The sequence below is a fragment of the Saccoglossus kowalevskii genome, assembly GCF_978046115.1.
Source record: "Saccoglossus kowalevskii chromosome 4 unlocalized genomic scaffold, keSacKowa6.1 SUPER_4_unloc_1, whole genome shotgun sequence".
In the NCBI taxonomy this organism is placed as follows: domain Eukaryota; kingdom Metazoa; phylum Hemichordata; class Enteropneusta; family Harrimaniidae; genus Saccoglossus; species Saccoglossus kowalevskii.
This window is the reverse complement of record NW_028188616.1, coordinates 652,350-671,341: the sequence shown is the minus strand read 5'-3', so window position 1 is coordinate 671,341 and position 18,992 is coordinate 652,350. Positions and strand designations below refer to the sequence as shown.

At 44.1% G+C, this 18,992-nt stretch overlaps 73 pseudogenes; all 73 read left to right on the top strand.

Moving 5' to 3' along the window:
* Positions 1–62: 62 nt before the first annotated feature.
* On the top strand, positions 63–182 carry LOC146728559 (5S ribosomal RNA; annotated as a pseudogene).
* A 96-nt stretch (positions 183–278) lies between these two features.
* LOC146728558 (5S ribosomal RNA) lies at positions 279–398 on the top strand (annotated as a pseudogene).
* A 96-nt stretch (positions 399–494) lies between these two features.
* LOC146728557 (5S ribosomal RNA) lies at positions 495–614 on the top strand (annotated as a pseudogene).
* A 96-nt stretch (positions 615–710) lies between these two features.
* LOC146728556 (5S ribosomal RNA) lies at positions 711–830 on the top strand (annotated as a pseudogene).
* A 96-nt stretch (positions 831–926) lies between these two features.
* Positions 927–1,046, top strand: LOC146728555 (5S ribosomal RNA; annotated as a pseudogene).
* A 96-nt stretch (positions 1,047–1,142) lies between these two features.
* LOC146728554 (5S ribosomal RNA) lies at positions 1,143–1,262 on the top strand (annotated as a pseudogene).
* Positions 1,263–1,358: 96 nt separating this feature from the next.
* Positions 1,359–1,478, top strand: LOC146728553 (5S ribosomal RNA; annotated as a pseudogene).
* A 312-nt stretch (positions 1,479–1,790) lies between these two features.
* On the top strand, positions 1,791–1,910 carry LOC146728552 (5S ribosomal RNA; annotated as a pseudogene).
* Positions 1,911–2,005: 95 nt separating this feature from the next.
* On the top strand, positions 2,006–2,125 carry LOC146728551 (5S ribosomal RNA; annotated as a pseudogene).
* Positions 2,126–2,220: 95 nt separating this feature from the next.
* LOC146728550 (5S ribosomal RNA) lies at positions 2,221–2,340 on the top strand (annotated as a pseudogene).
* Positions 2,341–2,652: 312 nt separating this feature from the next.
* Positions 2,653–2,772, top strand: LOC146728549 (5S ribosomal RNA; annotated as a pseudogene).
* A 96-nt stretch (positions 2,773–2,868) lies between these two features.
* LOC146728548 (5S ribosomal RNA) lies at positions 2,869–2,988 on the top strand (annotated as a pseudogene).
* A 96-nt stretch (positions 2,989–3,084) lies between these two features.
* Positions 3,085–3,204, top strand: LOC146728547 (5S ribosomal RNA; annotated as a pseudogene).
* A 96-nt stretch (positions 3,205–3,300) lies between these two features.
* LOC146728546 (5S ribosomal RNA) lies at positions 3,301–3,420 on the top strand (annotated as a pseudogene).
* Positions 3,421–3,516: 96 nt separating this feature from the next.
* On the top strand, positions 3,517–3,636 carry LOC146728545 (5S ribosomal RNA; annotated as a pseudogene).
* Positions 3,637–3,732: 96 nt separating this feature from the next.
* Positions 3,733–3,845, top strand: LOC146728544 (5S ribosomal RNA; annotated as a pseudogene).
* A 97-nt stretch (positions 3,846–3,942) lies between these two features.
* On the top strand, positions 3,943–4,062 carry LOC146728543 (5S ribosomal RNA; annotated as a pseudogene).
* Positions 4,063–4,373: 311 nt separating this feature from the next.
* Positions 4,374–4,493, top strand: LOC146728542 (5S ribosomal RNA; annotated as a pseudogene).
* A 96-nt stretch (positions 4,494–4,589) lies between these two features.
* LOC146728541 (5S ribosomal RNA) lies at positions 4,590–4,709 on the top strand (annotated as a pseudogene).
* A 96-nt stretch (positions 4,710–4,805) lies between these two features.
* LOC146728540 (5S ribosomal RNA) lies at positions 4,806–4,925 on the top strand (annotated as a pseudogene).
* A 97-nt stretch (positions 4,926–5,022) lies between these two features.
* On the top strand, positions 5,023–5,142 carry LOC146728539 (5S ribosomal RNA; annotated as a pseudogene).
* Positions 5,143–5,238: 96 nt separating this feature from the next.
* Positions 5,239–5,358, top strand: LOC146728538 (5S ribosomal RNA; annotated as a pseudogene).
* A 96-nt stretch (positions 5,359–5,454) lies between these two features.
* LOC146728537 (5S ribosomal RNA) lies at positions 5,455–5,574 on the top strand (annotated as a pseudogene).
* A 312-nt stretch (positions 5,575–5,886) lies between these two features.
* LOC146728536 (5S ribosomal RNA) lies at positions 5,887–6,006 on the top strand (annotated as a pseudogene).
* Positions 6,007–6,317: 311 nt separating this feature from the next.
* Positions 6,318–6,437, top strand: LOC146728535 (5S ribosomal RNA; annotated as a pseudogene).
* Positions 6,438–6,533: 96 nt separating this feature from the next.
* Positions 6,534–6,653, top strand: LOC146728534 (5S ribosomal RNA; annotated as a pseudogene).
* Positions 6,654–6,749: 96 nt separating this feature from the next.
* LOC146728533 (5S ribosomal RNA) lies at positions 6,750–6,862 on the top strand (annotated as a pseudogene).
* Positions 6,863–6,959: 97 nt separating this feature from the next.
* On the top strand, positions 6,960–7,079 carry LOC146728532 (5S ribosomal RNA; annotated as a pseudogene).
* A 311-nt stretch (positions 7,080–7,390) lies between these two features.
* On the top strand, positions 7,391–7,510 carry LOC146728531 (5S ribosomal RNA; annotated as a pseudogene).
* A 96-nt stretch (positions 7,511–7,606) lies between these two features.
* LOC146728530 (5S ribosomal RNA) lies at positions 7,607–7,726 on the top strand (annotated as a pseudogene).
* A 96-nt stretch (positions 7,727–7,822) lies between these two features.
* Positions 7,823–7,942, top strand: LOC146728529 (5S ribosomal RNA; annotated as a pseudogene).
* A 96-nt stretch (positions 7,943–8,038) lies between these two features.
* Positions 8,039–8,158, top strand: LOC146728528 (5S ribosomal RNA; annotated as a pseudogene).
* A 312-nt stretch (positions 8,159–8,470) lies between these two features.
* LOC146728527 (5S ribosomal RNA) lies at positions 8,471–8,590 on the top strand (annotated as a pseudogene).
* Positions 8,591–8,901: 311 nt separating this feature from the next.
* Positions 8,902–9,021, top strand: LOC146728526 (5S ribosomal RNA; annotated as a pseudogene).
* Positions 9,022–9,117: 96 nt separating this feature from the next.
* LOC146728525 (5S ribosomal RNA) lies at positions 9,118–9,237 on the top strand (annotated as a pseudogene).
* A 96-nt stretch (positions 9,238–9,333) lies between these two features.
* Positions 9,334–9,453, top strand: LOC146728524 (5S ribosomal RNA; annotated as a pseudogene).
* A 96-nt stretch (positions 9,454–9,549) lies between these two features.
* LOC146728523 (5S ribosomal RNA) lies at positions 9,550–9,669 on the top strand (annotated as a pseudogene).
* A 96-nt stretch (positions 9,670–9,765) lies between these two features.
* Positions 9,766–9,885, top strand: LOC146728522 (5S ribosomal RNA; annotated as a pseudogene).
* A 96-nt stretch (positions 9,886–9,981) lies between these two features.
* LOC146728521 (5S ribosomal RNA) lies at positions 9,982–10,101 on the top strand (annotated as a pseudogene).
* A 96-nt stretch (positions 10,102–10,197) lies between these two features.
* On the top strand, positions 10,198–10,310 carry LOC146728520 (5S ribosomal RNA; annotated as a pseudogene).
* Positions 10,311–10,407: 97 nt separating this feature from the next.
* On the top strand, positions 10,408–10,527 carry LOC146728519 (5S ribosomal RNA; annotated as a pseudogene).
* A 311-nt stretch (positions 10,528–10,838) lies between these two features.
* LOC146728518 (5S ribosomal RNA) lies at positions 10,839–10,958 on the top strand (annotated as a pseudogene).
* Positions 10,959–11,054: 96 nt separating this feature from the next.
* LOC146728517 (5S ribosomal RNA) lies at positions 11,055–11,174 on the top strand (annotated as a pseudogene).
* A 96-nt stretch (positions 11,175–11,270) lies between these two features.
* Positions 11,271–11,390, top strand: LOC146728516 (5S ribosomal RNA; annotated as a pseudogene).
* A 96-nt stretch (positions 11,391–11,486) lies between these two features.
* LOC146728515 (5S ribosomal RNA) lies at positions 11,487–11,606 on the top strand (annotated as a pseudogene).
* Positions 11,607–11,702: 96 nt separating this feature from the next.
* On the top strand, positions 11,703–11,822 carry LOC146728514 (5S ribosomal RNA; annotated as a pseudogene).
* A 97-nt stretch (positions 11,823–11,919) lies between these two features.
* Positions 11,920–12,039, top strand: LOC146728513 (5S ribosomal RNA; annotated as a pseudogene).
* A 96-nt stretch (positions 12,040–12,135) lies between these two features.
* Positions 12,136–12,255, top strand: LOC146728512 (5S ribosomal RNA; annotated as a pseudogene).
* A 96-nt stretch (positions 12,256–12,351) lies between these two features.
* Positions 12,352–12,471, top strand: LOC146728511 (5S ribosomal RNA; annotated as a pseudogene).
* A 312-nt stretch (positions 12,472–12,783) lies between these two features.
* Positions 12,784–12,903, top strand: LOC146728510 (5S ribosomal RNA; annotated as a pseudogene).
* Positions 12,904–13,214: 311 nt separating this feature from the next.
* Positions 13,215–13,334, top strand: LOC146728509 (5S ribosomal RNA; annotated as a pseudogene).
* Positions 13,335–13,430: 96 nt separating this feature from the next.
* LOC146728508 (5S ribosomal RNA) lies at positions 13,431–13,550 on the top strand (annotated as a pseudogene).
* A 96-nt stretch (positions 13,551–13,646) lies between these two features.
* LOC146728507 (5S ribosomal RNA) lies at positions 13,647–13,766 on the top strand (annotated as a pseudogene).
* A 96-nt stretch (positions 13,767–13,862) lies between these two features.
* LOC146728506 (5S ribosomal RNA) lies at positions 13,863–13,982 on the top strand (annotated as a pseudogene).
* A 96-nt stretch (positions 13,983–14,078) lies between these two features.
* LOC146728505 (5S ribosomal RNA) lies at positions 14,079–14,198 on the top strand (annotated as a pseudogene).
* A 96-nt stretch (positions 14,199–14,294) lies between these two features.
* Positions 14,295–14,414, top strand: LOC146728504 (5S ribosomal RNA; annotated as a pseudogene).
* A 96-nt stretch (positions 14,415–14,510) lies between these two features.
* Positions 14,511–14,623, top strand: LOC146728503 (5S ribosomal RNA; annotated as a pseudogene).
* A 97-nt stretch (positions 14,624–14,720) lies between these two features.
* Positions 14,721–14,840, top strand: LOC146728502 (5S ribosomal RNA; annotated as a pseudogene).
* A 311-nt stretch (positions 14,841–15,151) lies between these two features.
* On the top strand, positions 15,152–15,271 carry LOC146728501 (5S ribosomal RNA; annotated as a pseudogene).
* A 96-nt stretch (positions 15,272–15,367) lies between these two features.
* Positions 15,368–15,487, top strand: LOC146728500 (5S ribosomal RNA; annotated as a pseudogene).
* Positions 15,488–15,583: 96 nt separating this feature from the next.
* LOC146728499 (5S ribosomal RNA) lies at positions 15,584–15,703 on the top strand (annotated as a pseudogene).
* Positions 15,704–15,799: 96 nt separating this feature from the next.
* Positions 15,800–15,919, top strand: LOC146728498 (5S ribosomal RNA; annotated as a pseudogene).
* Positions 15,920–16,015: 96 nt separating this feature from the next.
* Positions 16,016–16,135, top strand: LOC146728497 (5S ribosomal RNA; annotated as a pseudogene).
* Positions 16,136–16,231: 96 nt separating this feature from the next.
* LOC146728496 (5S ribosomal RNA) lies at positions 16,232–16,351 on the top strand (annotated as a pseudogene).
* Positions 16,352–16,447: 96 nt separating this feature from the next.
* LOC146728495 (5S ribosomal RNA) lies at positions 16,448–16,567 on the top strand (annotated as a pseudogene).
* A 96-nt stretch (positions 16,568–16,663) lies between these two features.
* Positions 16,664–16,783, top strand: LOC146728494 (5S ribosomal RNA; annotated as a pseudogene).
* A 312-nt stretch (positions 16,784–17,095) lies between these two features.
* LOC146728493 (5S ribosomal RNA) lies at positions 17,096–17,215 on the top strand (annotated as a pseudogene).
* Positions 17,216–17,311: 96 nt separating this feature from the next.
* On the top strand, positions 17,312–17,431 carry LOC146728492 (5S ribosomal RNA; annotated as a pseudogene).
* Positions 17,432–17,527: 96 nt separating this feature from the next.
* LOC146728491 (5S ribosomal RNA) lies at positions 17,528–17,647 on the top strand (annotated as a pseudogene).
* A 312-nt stretch (positions 17,648–17,959) lies between these two features.
* LOC146728490 (5S ribosomal RNA) lies at positions 17,960–18,079 on the top strand (annotated as a pseudogene).
* A 96-nt stretch (positions 18,080–18,175) lies between these two features.
* Positions 18,176–18,295, top strand: LOC146728489 (5S ribosomal RNA; annotated as a pseudogene).
* Positions 18,296–18,391: 96 nt separating this feature from the next.
* Positions 18,392–18,511, top strand: LOC146728488 (5S ribosomal RNA; annotated as a pseudogene).
* Positions 18,512–18,608: 97 nt separating this feature from the next.
* On the top strand, positions 18,609–18,728 carry LOC146728487 (5S ribosomal RNA; annotated as a pseudogene).
* The last annotated feature ends 264 nt before the right edge of the window (positions 18,729–18,992 follow it).

The window sequence follows — 18,992 nt, the reverse complement described above, 5'->3', positions numbered from 1 at the left end:
TTTTTCCATGAATTTTTGCCTAGCCGAAGCATTAAATGACATCCAATTGCGACGAATATTCAGCCTACTGCCAAACCAATGCAGAATACACCAGTTCTCGTCCGATCACTGAAGTTTATCTGCATCGGGCATGGTTAGTACTTGCATGGGAGACCGGCTGGGAATACCACGTGCAGTTGGCTTATCAACATTTTTATTTCACCGTACATACCAACTTTTTCCCTGGATTTGTTGCCTAGCCGAAGTATTTAATTACATCCAATTCCGACGAGTATTCAGCCTACTGCCAAACCATTGCAGAGTACACCAGTTCTCGTCCGATCGCTGAAGTTAAGCTGCATCGGGCGTGGTTAGTACTTGCATGGGAGACCGGCTGGGAATACCACATGCAGTAGGCTGATGAACATTTTTATTCCACCGTACATACTAACTTTTTTCCATGAATTTTTGCCTAGCCGAAGCATTAAATGACATCCAATTGCGACGAATATTCAGCCTACTGCCAAACCAATGCAGAATACACCAGTTCTCGTCTGATCACTGAAGTTAATCTGCATCGGGCATGGTTAGTACTAGCATGGGAGACCTGCTGGGAATACCACGTGCAGTAGGCTTATCAACATTTTTATTCCACCGTACATACCAACTTTTTCTCGGGATTTGTTGCCTAGCCGAAGTATTAAATTACATCCAATTCTGACAAATATTCAGTCTACTGCCAAACCATTGCAGAATACACCAGTTCTCGTCCGATCACTGAAGCTAAGCCGCATCGGGCGTGGTTAGTACTTGCACGGGAGACCGGCTGGGAATACCTCGTGCAGTAGGCTCATCAACATTTTTATTCCACATTACATGCTAACTTTTTCCCATGATTTTTTGCCTAGACGAAGCATTAAATGACATACAATTAGGACGAATATTCAGCCTACTGCCAAACCATTGCAGAATACACCAGTTCTCGTCCGATCACTGAAGTTAAGCTGCATCGGGCATGGTTAGTACTTGCATGGGAGACCGGCTGGGAATACCACGTGCAGTAGGCTTATCAACATTTTTATTTCACCGTACATACCAACTTTTTCCTGGGATTTGTTGCCTAGCCGAAGTATTAAATTACATCCAATTCCGACGAATATTCAGCCTACTGCCAAACCATTGCAGAGTACACCAGTTCTCGTCCAATTGCTGAAGTTAAGCTGCATCGGGCGTGGTTAGTACTTACATGGGAGACCTTCTGGGAATACCACGTGCAGTTTTCTCATCAACATTTTTATTCCATAGTACATACTAACTTTTTCCCGGGATTTTTTGCCTAGTCGAAGCATTAAACGACATCTAATTCTGACGAATATTCAGACTTCTGTCAAACCAGTGTAGAATACACCAGTTCTCGTCCGATCACTGAAGTTAATCTGCATCGGGCATGGTTAGTACTTGCATGGGAGACCGGCTGGGAATACCACGTGCAGTTGGCTTATCAACATTTTTTTTTCACCGTATATACCAACTTTTTCCCGGGATTTGTTGCCTAGCCGAAGTATTAAATTACATCCAATTCCGACAAATATTCAGCCTACTGCCAAACCATTGCAGAACACACAGTTCTCGTCCGATCCCTGAAGTTTAGCTGCACCGGGCGTGGTTAGTACATGCATGAGAGACCGGCTGGGAATACGACGTGCAGTCGGCTCATCAACATTTTTATTCCACATTACATACTAACTATTTCCTATGATTTTGTTGCCTAGCCGTAGCATTAAATGACATCCAATTCCGATGAATATTCTGCCTACTGCCAAACCATTGCAGAATACACCTGTTCTCGTCCGATCACTGAAGTTAAGCTGCATCGGGCGTGGTTAGTACTTGCATGGGAGACTGGCTGGGAATACCACGTGCAGTAGGCTGATGAACATTTTTATTCCATCGTACATACTAACTTTTTCCATGATTTTTTGCCTAGCCGAAGCATTAAATGACATCCAATTGCGATGAATATTCAGCCTACTGCCAAACCAATGCAGAATACACCAGTTCTCGTCTGATCACTGAAGTTAATCTGCATCGGGCATGGTTAGTACTTGCATGGGAGACCGGCTGGGAATACCACGTGCAGTTGGCTTATCAACATTTTATTCCACATTACTTACTAACATTTTCCCGAGATTTTTTGCTTAGCCGAAGCATTAAATGACATCCAATTCCGATGAATATTCAGCCTACTGCCAAAACATTTCAGAATACACCAGTTCCCATCCGATCAATGAAGTTAAGCTGCATCGGGCGTGGTTAGTACTTGCATGGGAGACCGGCTGGGAATACTACGTGCATTAGGCTCATCAACATTTTTATTCCACCGTACATACTAACATTTTCCCGGGATTGTTTGCATAGCCGAAGCATTAAACGACATACAATTCGGACGAACATTCAGCCTACTGCCAAGCCATTGCAAAATACACCAGTTCTCGTCCGATCACTGAAGTTAAGCTGCATCGAGCGTGGTTATTACTTGCATGGGAGACCGGCTGGGAATACCACGTGCATTAGTCTCATCAACATTTTTATTCCACCGTACAGACTAAATTTTTCCCGGGATTTTTTGCCTAGCCGAAGTATTAAGTTACATCCAATTCCGACGAATATTCAGCCTACTGCTAAACCATTGCAGATTACACCCGTTCTCGTCCGATCACTGAAGTTAAGCTGCATCGGGCGTGGTTAGTACTTGGATGTGAGACCGGCTGGGAATACCACGTGCAGTAGGCTCATCAACATTTTTATTCCACCGTACATACCAACTTTTTCCCGGGATTTGTTGCCTAGCAGAAGTATTAAATTACATCCAATTCTGACAAATGTTCAGCCTACTGCCAAACCATTGCAGAATACACCAGTTCTCGTCCGATCACTGAAGCTAAGCCGCATCGGGCGTGGTTAGTACTTGCACGGGAGACCGGCTGGGAATACCTCGTGCAGTAGGCTCATCAACATTTTTATTCCACATTACATGCTAACTTTTTCCCATGATTTTTTGCCTAGACGAAGCATTAAATGACATACAATTAGGACGAATATTCAGCCTACTGCCAAACCATTGCAGAATACACCAGTTCTCGTCCGATCACTGAAGTTAAGCTGCATCGGGCATGGTTAGTACTTGCATGGGAGATCGGCTGGGAATACCACGTGCAGTAGGCTTATCAACATTTTTATTTCACCGTACATACCAACTTTTTCCTGGGATTTGTTGCCTAGCCGAAGTATTAAATTACATCCAATTCCGACGAATATTCAGCCTACTGCCAAACCATTGCAGAGTACACCAGTTCTCGTCCGATCGCTGAAGTTAAGCTGCATCGGGCGTGGTTAGTACTTACATGGGAGACCTTCTGGGAATACCACGTGCAGTTTTCTCATCAACATTTTTATTCCATAGTACATACTAACTTTTTCCCGGGATTTTTTGCCTAGTCGAAGCATTAAACGACATCTAATTCTGACGAATATTCAGACTTCTGTCAAACCAGTGTAGAATACACCAGTTCTCGTCCGATCACTGAAGTTAATCTGCATCGGGCATGGTTAGTACTTGCATGGGAGACCGGCTGGGAATACCACGTGCAGTAGGCTTATCAACATTTTTATTCCACCGTACATGCTAACTTTTCCCCGGGATTTTTTGCCTAGCCGAAACGTTAAACGACATCCAATTCTGACAAATATTCAGCCTACTGCCAAACCATTGCAGAACACACCAGTTCTCGTCCGATCACTGAAGTTAAGCTGCATCGGGCGTGGTTAGTACTTGCATGGGCTGGGAATACCACGTGCTGTAGGCTGATGAACATTTTTATTCCACATTACATACTAACTTTTTCCTATGATTTTTTTGCCTAGCCGTAGCATTAAATGACATCCAATTCCGACGAATATTCTGCCTACTGCCAAACCATTGCAGAATACACCTGTTCTCGTCCGATCACTGAAGTTAAGCTGCATCGGGCGTGGTTAGTACTTGCATGGGAGACTGGCTGGGAATACCACGTGCAGTAGGCTGATGAACATTTTTATTCCATCGTACATACTAACATTTTCCATGATTTTTTGCCTAGCCGAAGCATTAAATGACATCCAATTGCGACGAAAATTCAGCCTACTGCCAAACCGATGCTGAATACACCAACTGTCGTCCGATACCTGAAGTTAATTTGCATTGGGCATGCTTAGTACTTGCATGGGAGATCAGTTGGGAATACAACGTGCAGTAGGTTTATCAACATTTTTATTCCACCGTACATACCAACTTTTTCCCGGCATTTGTTGCCTAGCCGAAGTATTAAATTACATCCAATTCCGACGAGTATTCAGCCTACGGCCAAACCATTGCAGAATACACCAGTTCTCGTCCGATCACTGAAGTTAAGCTGCATCGGGCGTGGTTAGTACTTGCATGGGAGACCGGCTGGGAATACCACGTGCAGTAGGCTGATGAACATTTTTATTCCACCGTACATACTAACTTTTTTCCATGAATTTTTGCCTAGCCGAAGCATTAAATGACATCCAATTGCGACGAATATTCAGCCTACTGCCAAACCAATGCAGAATACACCAGTTCTCGTCTGATCACTGAAGTTAATCTGCATCGGGCATGGTTAGTACTAGCATGGGAGACCTGCTGGGAATACCACGTGCAGTAGGCTTATCAACATTTTTATTCCACCGTACATACCAACTTTTTCTCGGGATTTGTTGCCTAGCCGAAGTATTAAATTACATCCAATTCTGACAAATATTCAGTCTACTGCCAAACCATTGCAGAATACACCAGTTCTCGTCCGATCACTGAAGCTAAGCCGCATCGGGCGTGGTTAGTACTTGCACGGGAGACCGGCTGGGAATACCTCGTGCAGCAGGCTCATCAACATTTTTATTCCACATTACATGCTAACTTTTTCCTATGATTTTTTTGCCTAGCCGTAGCATTAAATGACATCCAATTCCAACGAATATTCAGCCTACTGCCAAACCATTGCAGAGTACACCAGTTCTCGTCCGATCGCTGTAGTTAAGCTGCATCGGGCGTGGTTAGTACTTACATGGGAGACCTTCTGGGAATACCACGTGCAGTTTTCTCATCAACATTTTTATTCCATAGTACATACTAACTTTTTCCCGGGATTTTTTGCCTAGTCGAAGCATTAAACGACATCTAATTCTGACGAATATTCAGACTTCTGTCAAACCAGTGTAGAATACACCAGTTCTCGTCCGATCACTGAAGTTAATCTGCATCGGGCATGGTTAGTACTTGCATGGGAGACCGGCTGGGAATACCACGTGCAGTTGGCTTATCAACATTTTTATTTCACCGTATATACCAACTTTTTCCCGGGATTTGTTGCCTAGCCGAAGTATTAAATTACATCCAATTCCGACAAATATTCAGCCTACTGCCAAACCATTGCAGAGTACACAAGTTCTCGTCCGATCGCTGAAGTTAAGCTGCATCGGGTGTGGTTAGTACTTGCATGGAAGACCGGCTGGGAATACCACGTGCAGTAGGCTTATCAACATTTTTATTCCACCGTACATGCTAACTTTTCCCCGGGATTTTTTGCCTAGCCGAAACGTTAAACGACATCCAATTCTGACAAATATTCAGCCTACTGCCAAACCATTGCAGAACACACAGTTCTCGTCCGATCCCTGAAGTTTAGCTGCACCGGGCGTGGTTAGTACATGCATGAGAGACCGGCTGGGAATACGACGTGCAGTAGGCTCATCAACATTTTTATTCCACATTACATACTAACTATTTCCTATGATTTTTTTGCCTAGCCGTAGCATTAAATGACATCCAATTCCGATGAATATTCTGCCTACTGCCAAACCACTGCAGAATACACCTGTTCTCGTCCGATCACTGAAGTTAAGCTGCATCGGGCGTGGTTAGTACTTGCATGGGAGACTGGCTGGGAATACCACGTGCAGTAGGCTGATGAACATTTTTATTCCATCGTACATACTAACTTTTTCCATGATTTTTTGCCTAGCCGAAGCATTAAATGACATCCAATTGCGACGAAAATTCAGCCTACTGCCAAACCGATGCTGAATACACCAGCTCTCGTCCGATACCTGAAGTTAATTTGCATCGGGCATGCTTAGTACTTGCGTGGGAGATCAGTTGGGAATACAACGTGCAGTAGGTTTATCAACATTTTTATTCCACCGTACATACCAACTTTTTCCCGGCATTTGTTGCCTAGCCGAAGTATTAAATTACATCCAATTCCGACGAGTATTCAGCCTACGGCCAAACCATTGCAGATTAAACCAGTTCTCGTCCGATCACTGAAGTTAAGCTGCATCGGGCGTGGTTAGTACTTGCATGGGAGACCGGCAGGGAATACAACGTGCAGTAGGCTGATGAACATTTTTATTCCACCGTACATACTAACTTTTTTACATGAATTTTTGCCTAGCCGAAGCATTAAATGACATCCAATTGCGTCGAATATTCAGCCTACTGCCAAACCAATGCCGAATACACCAGTTCTCGTCCGATCACTGAAGTTAATCTGCATCGGGAATGGTTAGTACTTGCATGGGAGACCGGCTGGGAATACCACGTGCAGTTGGCTTATCAACATTTTTATTTCACCGTACATACCAACTTTTCCCCGGGATTTTTTGCCTAGCCGAAACGTTAAACGACATCCAATTCTGACAAATATTCAGCCTACTGCCAAACCATTGCAGAACACACCAGTTCTCGTCCGATCACTGAAGTTAAGCTGCATCGGGCGTGGTTAGTACTTGCATGGGCTGGGAATACCACGTGCAGTAGGCTGATGAACATTTTTATTCCACATTACATACTAACTTTTTCCTATGATTTTTTTGCCTAGCCGTAGCATTAAATGACATCCAATTCCGACGAATATTCTGCCTACTGCCAAACCATTGCAGAATACACCTGTTCTCGTCCTATCACTGAAGTTAAGCTGCATCGGGCGTGGTTAGTACTTGCATGGGAGACTGGCTGGGAATACCACGTGCAGTAGGCTGATGAACATTTTTATTCCATCGTACATACTAACATTTTCCATGATTTTTTGCCTAGCCGAAGCATTAAATGACATCCAATTGCGACGAAAATTCAGCCTACTGCCAAACCGATGCTGAATACACCAGCTCTCGTCCGATACCTGAAGTTAATTTGCATTGGGCATGCTTAGTACTTGCATGGGAGATCAGTTGGGAATACAACGTGCAGTAGGTTTATCAACATTTTTATTCCACCGTACATACCAACTTTTTCCCGGCATTTGTTGCCTAGCCGAAGTATTAAATTACATCCAATTCCGACGAGTATTCAGCCTACGGCCAAACCATTGCAGAATACACCAGTTCTCGTCCGATCACTGAAGTTAAGCTGCATCGGGCGTGGTTAGTACTTGCATGGGAGACCGGCTGGGAATACCACGTGCAGTAGGCTGATGAACATTTTTATTCCACCGTACATACTAACTTTTTTCCATGAATTTTTGCCTAGCCGAAGCATTAAATGACATCCAATTGCGACGAATATTCAGCCTACTGCCAAACCAATGCAGAATACACCAGTTCTCGTCTGATCACTGAAGTTAATCTGCATCGGGCATGGTTAGTACTAGCATGGGAGACCTGCTGGGAATACCACGTGCAGTAGGCTTATCAACATTTTTATTCCACCGTACATACCAACTTTTTCTAGGGATTTGTTGCCTAGCCGAAGTATTAAATTACATCCAATTCTGACAAATATTCAGTCTACTGCCAAACCATTGCAGAATACACCAGTTCTCGTCCGATCACTGAAGCTAAGCCGCATCGGGCGTGGTTAGTACTTGCACGGGAGACCGGCTGGGAATACCTCGTGCAGCAGGCTCATCAACATTTTTATTCCACATTACATGCTAACTTTTTCCCATGATTTTTTGCCTAGACCAAGCATTAAATGACATACAATTAGGACGAATATTCAGCCTACTGCCAAACCATTGCAGAATACACCAGTTCTCGTCCGATCGCTGAAGTTAAGCTGCATCGGGTGTGGTTAGTACTTGCATGGAAGACCGGCTGGGAATACCACGTGCAGTAGGCTTATCAACATTTTTATTCCACCGTACATGCTAACTTTTCCCCGGGATTTTTTGCCTAGCCGAAACGTTAAACGACATCCAATTCTGACAAATATTCAGCCTACTGCCAAACCATTGCAGAACACACAGTTCTCGTCCGATCCCTGAAGTTTAGCTGCACCGGGCGTGGTTAGTACATGCATGAGAGACCGGCTGGGAATACGACGTGCAGTAGGCTCATCAACATTTTTATTCCACATTACATACTAACTATTTCCTATGATTTTTTTGCCTAGCCGTAGCATTAAATGACATCCAATTCCGATGAATATTCTGCCTACTGCCAAACCACTGCAGAATACACCTGTTCTCGTCCGATCACTGAAGTTAAGCTGCATCGGGCGTGGTTAGTACTTGCATGGGAGACTGGCTGGGAATACCACGTGCAGTAGGCTGATGAACATTTTTATTCCATCGTACATACTAACTTTTTCCATGATTTTTTGCCTAGCCGAAGCATTAAATGACATCCAATTGCGACGAAAATTCAGCCTACTGCCAAACCGATGCTGAATACACCAGCTCTCGTCCGATACCTGAAGTTAATTTGCATCGGGCATGCTTAGTACTTGCGTGGGAGATCAGTTGGGAATACAACGTGCAGTAGGTTTATCAACATTTTTATTCCACCGTACATACCAACTTTTTCCCGGCATTTGTTGCCTAGCCGAAGTATTAAATTACATCCAATTCCGACGAGTATTCAGCCTACGGCCAAACCATTGCAGATTAAACCAGTTCTCGTCCGATCACTGAAGTTAAGCTGCATCGGGCGTGGTTAGTACTTGCATGGGAGACCGGCAGGGAATACAACGTGCAGTAGGCTGATGAACATTTTTATTCCACCGTACATACTAACTTTTTTACATGAATTTTTGCCTAGCCGAAGCATTAAATGACATCCAATTGCGTCGAATATTCAGCCTACTGCCAAACCAATGCCGAATACACCAGTTCTCGTCCGATCACTGAAGTTAATCTGCATCGGGAATGGTTAGTACTTGCATGGGAGACCGGCTGGGAATACCACGTGCAGTTGGCTTATCAACATTTTTATTTCACCGTACATACCAACTTTTTCCCGGGATTTGTTGCCTAGCCGAAGTATTAAATTACATCCAATTCCGACAAATATTCAGCCTACTGCCAAACCATTGCAGAGTACACGAGTTCTCGTCCGATCGCTGAAGTTAAGCTGCATCGGGCGTGGTTAGTACTTGCATGGGAGACCGGCTGGGAATACCACGTGCAGTAGGCTTATCAACATTTTTATTCCACCGTACATGCTAACTTTTCCCCGGGATTTTTTGCCTTGCCGAAACGTTAAACGACATCCAATTCTGACAAATATTCAGCCTACTGCCAAACCATTGCAGAACACACCAGTTCTCGTCTGATCACTGAAGTTAATCTGCATCGGGCATGGTTAGTACTAGCATGGGAGACCTGCTGGGAATACCACGTGCAGTAGGCTTATCAACATTTTTATTCCACCGTACATACCAACTTTTTCTCGGGATTTGTTGCCTAGCCGAAGTATTAAATTACATCCAATTCTGACAAATATTCAGTCTACTGCCAAACCATTGCAGAATACACCAGTTCTCGTCCGATCACTGAAGCTAAGCCGCATCGGGCGTGGTTAGTACTTGCACGGGAGACCGGCTGGGAATACCTCGTGCAGTAGGCTCATCAACATTTTTATTCCACATTACATGCTAACTTTTTCCCATGATTTTTTGCCTAGACGAAGCATTAAATGACATCCAATTCCGACAAATATTCAGCCTACTGCCAAACCATTGCAGAGTACACCAGTTCTCGTCCGATCGCTGAAGTTAAGCTGCATCGGGCGTGGTTAGTACTTGCATGGAAGACCGGCTGGGAATACCACGTGCAGTAGGCTTATCAACATTTTTATTCCACCGTACATGCTAACTTTTCCCCGGGATTTTTTGCCTAGCCGAAACGTTAAACGACATCCAATTCTGACAAATATTCAGCCTACTGCCAAACCATTGCAGAACACACCAGTTCTCGTCCGATCACTGAAGTTAAGCTGCATCGGGCGTGGTTAGTACTTGCATGGGCTGGGAATACCACGTGCAGTAGGCTGATGAACATTTTTATTCCACATTACATACTAACTTTTTCCTATGATTTTTTTGCCTAGCCGTAGCATTAAATGACATCCAATTCCGACGAATATTCTGCCTACTGCCAAACCATTGCAGAATACACCTGTTCTCGTCCGATCACTGAAGTTAAGCTGCATCGGGCGTGGTTAGTACTTGCATGGGAGACTGGCTGGGAATACCACGTGCAGTAGGCTGATGAACATTTTTATTCCATCGTACATACTAACATTTTCCATGATTTTTTGCCTAGCCGAAGCATTAAATGACATCCAATTGCGACGAAAATTCAGCCTACTGCCAAACCGATGCTGAATACACCAGCTCTCGTCCGATACCTGAAGTTAATTTGCATTGGGCATGCTTAGTACTTGCATGGGAGATCAGTTGGGAATACAACGTGCAGTAGGTTTATCAACATTTTTATTCCACCGTACATACCAACTTTTTCCCGGCATTTGTTGCCTAGCCGAAGTATTAAATTACATCCAATTCCGACGAGTATTCAGCCTACGGCCAAACCATTGCAGAATACACCAGTTCTCGTCCGATCACTGAAGTTAAGCTGCATCGGGCGTGGTTAGTACTTGCATGGGAGACCGGCTGGGAATACCACGTGCAGTAGGCTGATGAACATTTTTATTCCACCGTACATACTAACTTTTTTCCATGAATTTTTGCCTAGCCGAAGCATTAAATGACATCCAATTGCGACGAATATTCAGCCTACTGCCAAACCAATGCAGAATACACCAGTTCTCGTCTGATCACTGAAGTTAATCTGCATCGGGCATGGTTAGTACTAGCATGGGAGACCTGCTGGGAATACCACGTGCAGTAGGCTTATCAACATTTTTATTCCACCGTACATACCAACTTTTTCTAGGGATTTGTTGCCTAGCCGAAGTATTAAATTACATCCAATTCTGACAAATATTCAGTCTACTGCCAAACCATTGCAGAATACACCAGTTCTCGTCCGATCACTGAAGCTAAGCCGCATCGGGCGTGGTTAGTACTTGCACGGGAGACCGGCTGGGAATACCTCGTGCAGCAGGCTCATCAACATTTTTATTCCACATTACATGCTAACTTTTTCCCATGATTTTTTGCCTAGACGAAGCATTAAATGACATACAATTAGGACGAATATTCAGCCTACTGCCAAACCATTGCAGAATACACCAGTTCTCGTCCGATCACTGAAGTTAAGCTGCATCGGGCATGGTTAGTACTTGCATGGGAGACTGGCTGGGAATACCACGTGCAGTAGGCTTATCAACATTTTTATTTCACCGTACATACCAACTTTTTCCTGGGATTTGTTGCCTAGCCGAAGTATTAAATTACATCCAATTCTGACAAATATTCAGTCTACTGCCAAACCATTGCAGAATACACCAGTTCTCGTCCGATCACTGAAGCTAAGCCGCATCGGGCGTGGTTAGTACTTGCACGGGAGACCGGCTGGGAATACCTCGTGCAGCAGGCTCATCAACATTTTTATTCCACATTACATGCTAACTTTTTCCTATGATTTTTTTGCCTAGCCGTAGCATTAAATGACATCCAATTCCAACGAATATTCAGCCTACTGCCAAACCATTGCAGAGTACACCAGTTCTCGTCCGATCGCTGTAGTTAAGCTGCATCGGGCGTGGTTAGTACTTACATGGGAGACCTTCTGGGAATACCACGTGCAGTTTTCTCATCAACATTTTTATTCCATAGTACATACTAACTTTTTCCCGGGATTTTTTGCCTAGTCGAAGCATTAAACGACATCTAATTCTGACGAATATTCAGACTTCTGTCAAACCAGTGTAGAATACACCAGTTCTCGTCCGATCACTGAAGTTAATCTGCATCGGGCATGGTTAGTACTTGCATGGGAGACCGGCTGGGAATACCACGTGCAGTTGGCTTATCAACATTTTTATTTCACCGTATATACCAACTTTTTCCCGGGATTTGTTGCCTAGCCGAAGTATTAAATTACATCCAATTCCGACAAATATTCAGCCTACTGCCAAACCATTGCAGAGTACACAAGTTCTCGTCCGATCGCTGAAGTTAAGCTGCATCGGGTGTGGTTAGTACTTGCATGGAAGACCGGCTGGGAATACCACGTGCAGTAGGCTTATCAACATTTTTATTCCACCGTACATGCTAACTTTTCCCCGGGATTTTTTGCCTAGCCGAAACGTTAAACGACATCCAATTCTGACAAATATTCAGCCTACTGCCAAACCATTGCAGAACACACAGTTCTCGTCCGATCCCTGAAGTTTAGCTGCACCGGGCGTGGTTAGTACATGCATGAGAGACCGGCTGGGAATACGACGTGCAGTAGGCTCATCAACATTTTTATTCCACATTACATACTAACTATTTCCTATGATTTTTTTGCCTAGCCGTAGCATTAAATGACATCCAATTCCGATGAATATTCTGCCTACTGCCAAACCACTGCAGAATACACCTGTTCTCGTCCGATCACTGAAGTTAAGCTGCATCGGGCGTGGTTAGTACTTGCATGGGAGACTGGCTGGGAATACCACGTGCAGTAGGCTGATGAACATTTTTATTCCATCGTACATACTAACTTTTTCCATGATTTTTTGCCTAGCCGAAGCATTAAATGACATCCAATTGCGACGAAAATTCAGCCTACTGCCAAACCGATGCTGAATACACCAGCTCTCGTCCGATACCTGAAGTTAATTTGCATCGGGCATGCTTAGTACTTGCGTGGGAGATCAGTTGGGAATACAACGTGCAGTAGGTTTATCAACATTTTTATTCCACCGTACATACCAACTTTTTCCCGGCATTTGTTGCCTAGCCGAAGTATTAAATTACATCCAATTCCGACGAGTATTCAGCCTACGGCCAAACCATTGCAGATTAAACCAGTTCTCGTCCGATCACTGAAGTTAATCTGCATCGGGCGTGGTTAGTACTTGCATGGGAGACCGGCAGGGAATACAACGTGCAGTAGGCTGATGAACATTTTTATTCCACCGTACATACTAACTTTTTTCCATGAATTTTTGCCTAGCCGAAGCATTAAATGACATCCAATTGCGTCGAATATTCAGCCTACTGCCAAACCAATGCCGAATACACCAGTTCTCGTCCGATCACTGAAGTTAATCTGCATCGGGAATGGTTAGTACTTGCATGGGAGACCGGCTGGGAATACCACGTGCAGTTGGCTTATCAACATTTTTATTTCACCGTACATACCAACTTTTTCCCGGGATTTGTTGCCTAGCCGAAGTATTAAATTACATCCAATTCCGACAAATATTCAGCCTACTGCCAAACCATTGCAGAGTACACGAGTTCTCGTCCGATCGCTGAAGTTAAGCTGCATCGGGCGTGGTTAGTACTTGCATGGGAGACCGGCTGGGAATACCACGTGCAGTAGGCTTATCAACATTTTTATTCCACCGTACATGCTAACTTTTCCCCGGGATTTTTTGCCTTGCCGAAACGTTAAACGACATCCAATTCTGACAAATATTCAGCCTACTGCCAAACCATTGCAGAACACACCAGTTCTCGTCTGATCACTGAAGTTAATCTGCATCGGGCATGGTTAGTACTAGCATGGGAGACCTGCTGGGAATACCACGTGCAGTAGGCTTATCAACATTTTTATTCCACCGTACATACCAACTTTTTCTCGGGATTTGTTGCCTAGCCGAAGTATTAAATTACATCCAATTCTGACAAATATTCAGTCTACTGCCAAACCATTGCAGAATACACCAGTTCTCGTCCGATCACTGAAGCTAAGCCGCATCGGGCGTGGTTAGTACTTGCACGGGAGACCGGCTGGGAATACCTCGTGCAGTAGGCTCATCAACATTTTTATTCCACATTACATGCTAACTTTTTCCCATGATTTTTTGCCTAGACGAAGCATTAAATGACATCCAATTCCGACAAATATTCAGCCTACTGCCAAACCATTGCAGAGTACACCAGTTCTCGTCCGATCGCTGAAGTTAAGCTGCATCGGGCGTGGTTAGTACTTGCATGGAAGACCGGCTGGGAATACCACGTGCAGTAGGCTTATCAACATTTTTATTCCACCGTACATGCTAACTTTTCCCCGGGATTTTTTGCCTAGCCGAAACGTTAAACGACATCCAATTCTGACAAATATTCAGCCTACTGCCAAACCATTGCAGAACACACCAGTTCTCGTCCGATCACTGAAGTTAAGCTGCATCGGGCGTGGTTAGTACTTGCATGGGCTGGGAATACCACGTGCAGTAGGCTGATGAACATTTTTATTCCACATTACATACTAACTTTTTCCTATGATTTTTTTGCCTAGCCGTAGCATTAAATGACATCCAATTCCGACGAATATTCTGCCTACTGCCAAACCATTGCAGAATACACCTGTTCTCGTCCGATCACTGAAGTTAAGCTGCATCGGGCGTGGTTAGTACTTGCATGGGAGACTGGCTGGGAATACCACGTGCAGTAGGCTGATGAACATTTTTATTCCATCGTACATACTAACATTTTCCATGATTTTTTGCCTAGCCGAAGCATTAAATGACATCCAATTGCGACGAAAATTCAGCCTACTGCCAAACCGATGCTGAATACACCAGCTCTCGTCCGATACCTGAAGTTAATTTGCATTGGGCATGCTTAGTACTTGCATGGGAGATCAGTTGGGAATACAACGTGCAGTAGGTTTATCAACATTTTTATTCCACCGTACATACCAACTTTTTCCCGGCATTTGTTGCCTAGCCGAAGTATTAAATTACATCCAATTCCGACGAGTATTCAGCCTACGGCCAAACCATTGCAGAATACACCAGTTCTCGTCCGATCACTGAAGTTAAGCTGCATCGGGCGTGGTTAGTACTTGCATGGGAGACCGGCTGGGAATACCACGTGCAGTAGGCTGATGAACATTTTTATTCCACCGTACATACTAACTTTTTTCCATGAATTTTTGCCTAGCCGAAGCATTAAATGACATCCAATTGCGACGAATATTCAGCCTACTGCCAAACCAATGCAGAATACACCAGTTCTCGTCTGATCACTGAAGTTAATCTGCATCGGGCATGGTTAGTACTAGCATGGGAGACCTGCTGGGAATACCACGTGCAGTAGGCTTATCAACATTTTTATTCCACCGTACATACCAACTTTTTCTAGGGATTTGTTGCCTAGCCGAAGTATTAAATTACATCCAATTCTGACAAATATTCAGTCTACTGCCAAACCATTGCAGAATACACCAGTTCTCGTCCGATCACTGAAGCTAAGCCGCATCGGGCGTGGTTAGTACTTGCACGGGAGACCGGCTGGGAATACCTCGTGCAGCAGGCTCATCAACATTTTTATTCCACATTACATGCTAACTTTTTCCCATGATTTTTTGCCTAGACGAAGCATTAAATGACATACAATTAGGACGAATATTCAGCCTACTGCCAAACCATTGCAGAATACACCAGTTCTCGTCCGATCACTGAAGTTAAGCTGCATCGGGCATGGTTAGTACTTGCATGGGAGACTGGCTGGGAATACCACGTGCAGTAGGCTTATCAACATTTTTATTTCACCGTACATACCAACTTTTTCCTGGGATTTGTTGCCTAGCCGAAGTATTAAATTACATCCAATTCCGACGAATATTCAGCCTACTGCCAAACCATTGCAGAGTACACCAGTTCTCGTCCGATCGCTGAAGTTAAGCTGCATCGGGCGTGGTTAGTACTTACATGGGAGACCTTCTGGGAATACCACGTGCAGTTTTCTCATCAACATTTTTATTCCATAGTACATACTAACTTTTTCCCGGGATTTTTTGCCTAGTCGAAGCATTAAACGACATCTAATTCTGACGAATATTCAGACTTCTGTCAAACCAGTGTAGAATACACCAGTTCTCGTCCGATCACTGAAGTTAATCTGCATCGGGCATGGTTAGTACTTGCATGGGAGACCGGCTGGGAATACCACGTGCAGTTGGCTTATCAACATTTTTATTTCACCGTATATACCAACTTTTTCCCGGGATTTGTTGCCTAGCCGAAGTATTAAATTACATCCAATTCCGACAAATATTCAGCCTACTGCCAAACCATTGCAGAGTACACAAGTTCTCGTCCGATCGCTGAAGTTAAGCTGCATCGGGCGTGGTTAGTACTTGCATGGAAGACTGGCTGGGAATACCACGTGCAGTAGGCTTATCAACATTTTTAATCCACCGTACATGCTAACTTTTCCCCGGGATTTTTTGCCTAGCCGAAACGTTAAACGACATCCAATTCTGACAAATATTCAGCCTACTGCCAAACCATTGCAGAATACACCAGTTCTCGTCCGATTACTGAAGTTAAGCCGCATCGTGCGTGGTTAGTACTTGCACAGGAGACCGGCTGGGAATACCACGTGCAGTAGGCTCATCAACATTTTTATTCCACATTACATACTAACTTTTTCCCATGATTTTTTGCCTAGCCGAAGCATTAAATGACATCCAATTGCGACGAAAATTCAGCCTACTGCCAAACCGATGCTGAATACACCAGCTCTCGTCCGATACCTGAAGTTAATTTGCATTGGGCATGCTTAGTACTTGCATGGGAGATCATTTGGGAATACAACGTGCAGTAGGTTTATCAACATTTTTATTCCACCGTACATACCAACTTTTTCCCGGCATTTGTTGCCTAGCCGAAGTATTAAATTACATCCAATTCCGACGAGTATTCAGCCTACGGCCAAACCATTGCAGAATACACCAGTTCTCGTCCGATCACTGAAGTTAAGCTGCATCGGGCGTGGTTAGTACTTGCATGGGAGACCGGCTGGGAATACCACGTGCAGTAGGCTGATGAACATTTTTATTCCACCGTACATACTAACTTTTTTCCATGAATTTTTGCCTAGCCGAAGCATTAAATGACATCCAATTGCGACGAATATTCAGCCTACTGCCAAACCAATGCAGAATACACCAGTTCTCGTCTGATCACTGAAGTTAATCTGCATCGGGCATGGTTAGTACTAGCATGGGAGACCTGCTGGGAATACCACGTGCAGTAGGCTTATCAACATTTTTATTCCACCGTACATACCAACTTTTTCTCGGGATTTGTTGCCTAGCCGAAGTATTAAATTACATCCAATTCTGACAAATATTCAGTCTACTGCCAAACCATTGCAGAATACACCAGTTCTCGTCCGATTACTGAAGTTAAGCCGCATCGGGCGTGGTTAGTACTTGCACAGGAGACCAGCTGGGAATACCACGTGCAGTAGGCTCATCAACATTTTTATTCCACATTACATACTAACTTTTTCCCATGATTTTTTGCCTAGACGAAGCATTAAATGACATACAATTCGGACGAATATTCAGCCTACTGCCAAACCACAGCAGAGTACACCAGTTCAGGTCCGATTACTGAAGTTAATCTGCATCGGGCATGCTTAGTACTTGCATGGGAGATCAGTTGGGAATACAACGTGCAGTAGGTTTATCAACATTTTTATTCCACCGTACATACCAACTTTTTCCCGGCATTTGTTGCCTAGCCGAAGTATTAAATTACATGCAATTCCGACGAGTATTCAGCCTACGGCCAAACCATTGCAGATTAAACCAGTTCTTGTCCGATCACTGAAGTTAAGCTGCATCGGGCGTGGTTAGTACTTGCATGGGAGACCGGCTGGGAATACCACGTGCAGTAGGCTGATGAACATTTTTATTCCACCGTACATACTAACTTTTTTCCATGAATTTTTGCCTAGCCGAAGCATTAAATGACATCCAATTGCGACGAATATTCAGCCTACTGCCAAACCAATGCAGAATACACCAGTTCTCGTCCGATCACTGAAGTTAATCTGCATCGGGCATGGTTAGTACTTGCATGGGAGACCGGCTGGGAATACCACGTGCAGTTGGCTTATCAACATTTTTATTTCACCGTACATGCTAACTTTTCCCCGGGATTTTTTGCCTAGCCGAAACGTTAAACGACATCCAATTCTGACAAATATTCAGCCTACTGCCAAACCATTGCAGAACACACCAGTTCTCGTCCGATCACTGAAGTTAAGCTGCATCGGGCGTGGTTAGTACTTGCATGGGAGACTGGCTGGGAATACCACGTGCAGTAGGCTGATGAACATTTTTATTCCACATTACATACTAACTTTTTCCTATGATTTTTTTGCCTAGCCGTAGCATTAAATGACATCCAATTCCAACGAATATTCTGCCTACTGCCAAACCATTGCAGAATACACCTGTTCTCGTCCGATCACTGAAGTTAAGCTGCATCGGGCGTGGTTAGTACTTGCATGGGAGACTGGCTGGGAATACCACGTGCAGTAGGCTGATGAACATTTTTATTCCATCGTACATACTAACATTTTCCATGATTTTTTGCCTAGCCGAAGCATTAAATGACATCCAATTGCGACGAAAATTCAGCCTACTGCCAAACCGATGCTGAATACACCAGCTCTCGTCCGATACCTGAAGTTAATTTGCATTGGGCATGCTTAGTACTTGCATGGGAGATCAGTTGGGAATACAACGTGCAGTAGGTTTATCAACATTTTTATTCCACCGTACATACCAACATTTTCCCGGCATTTG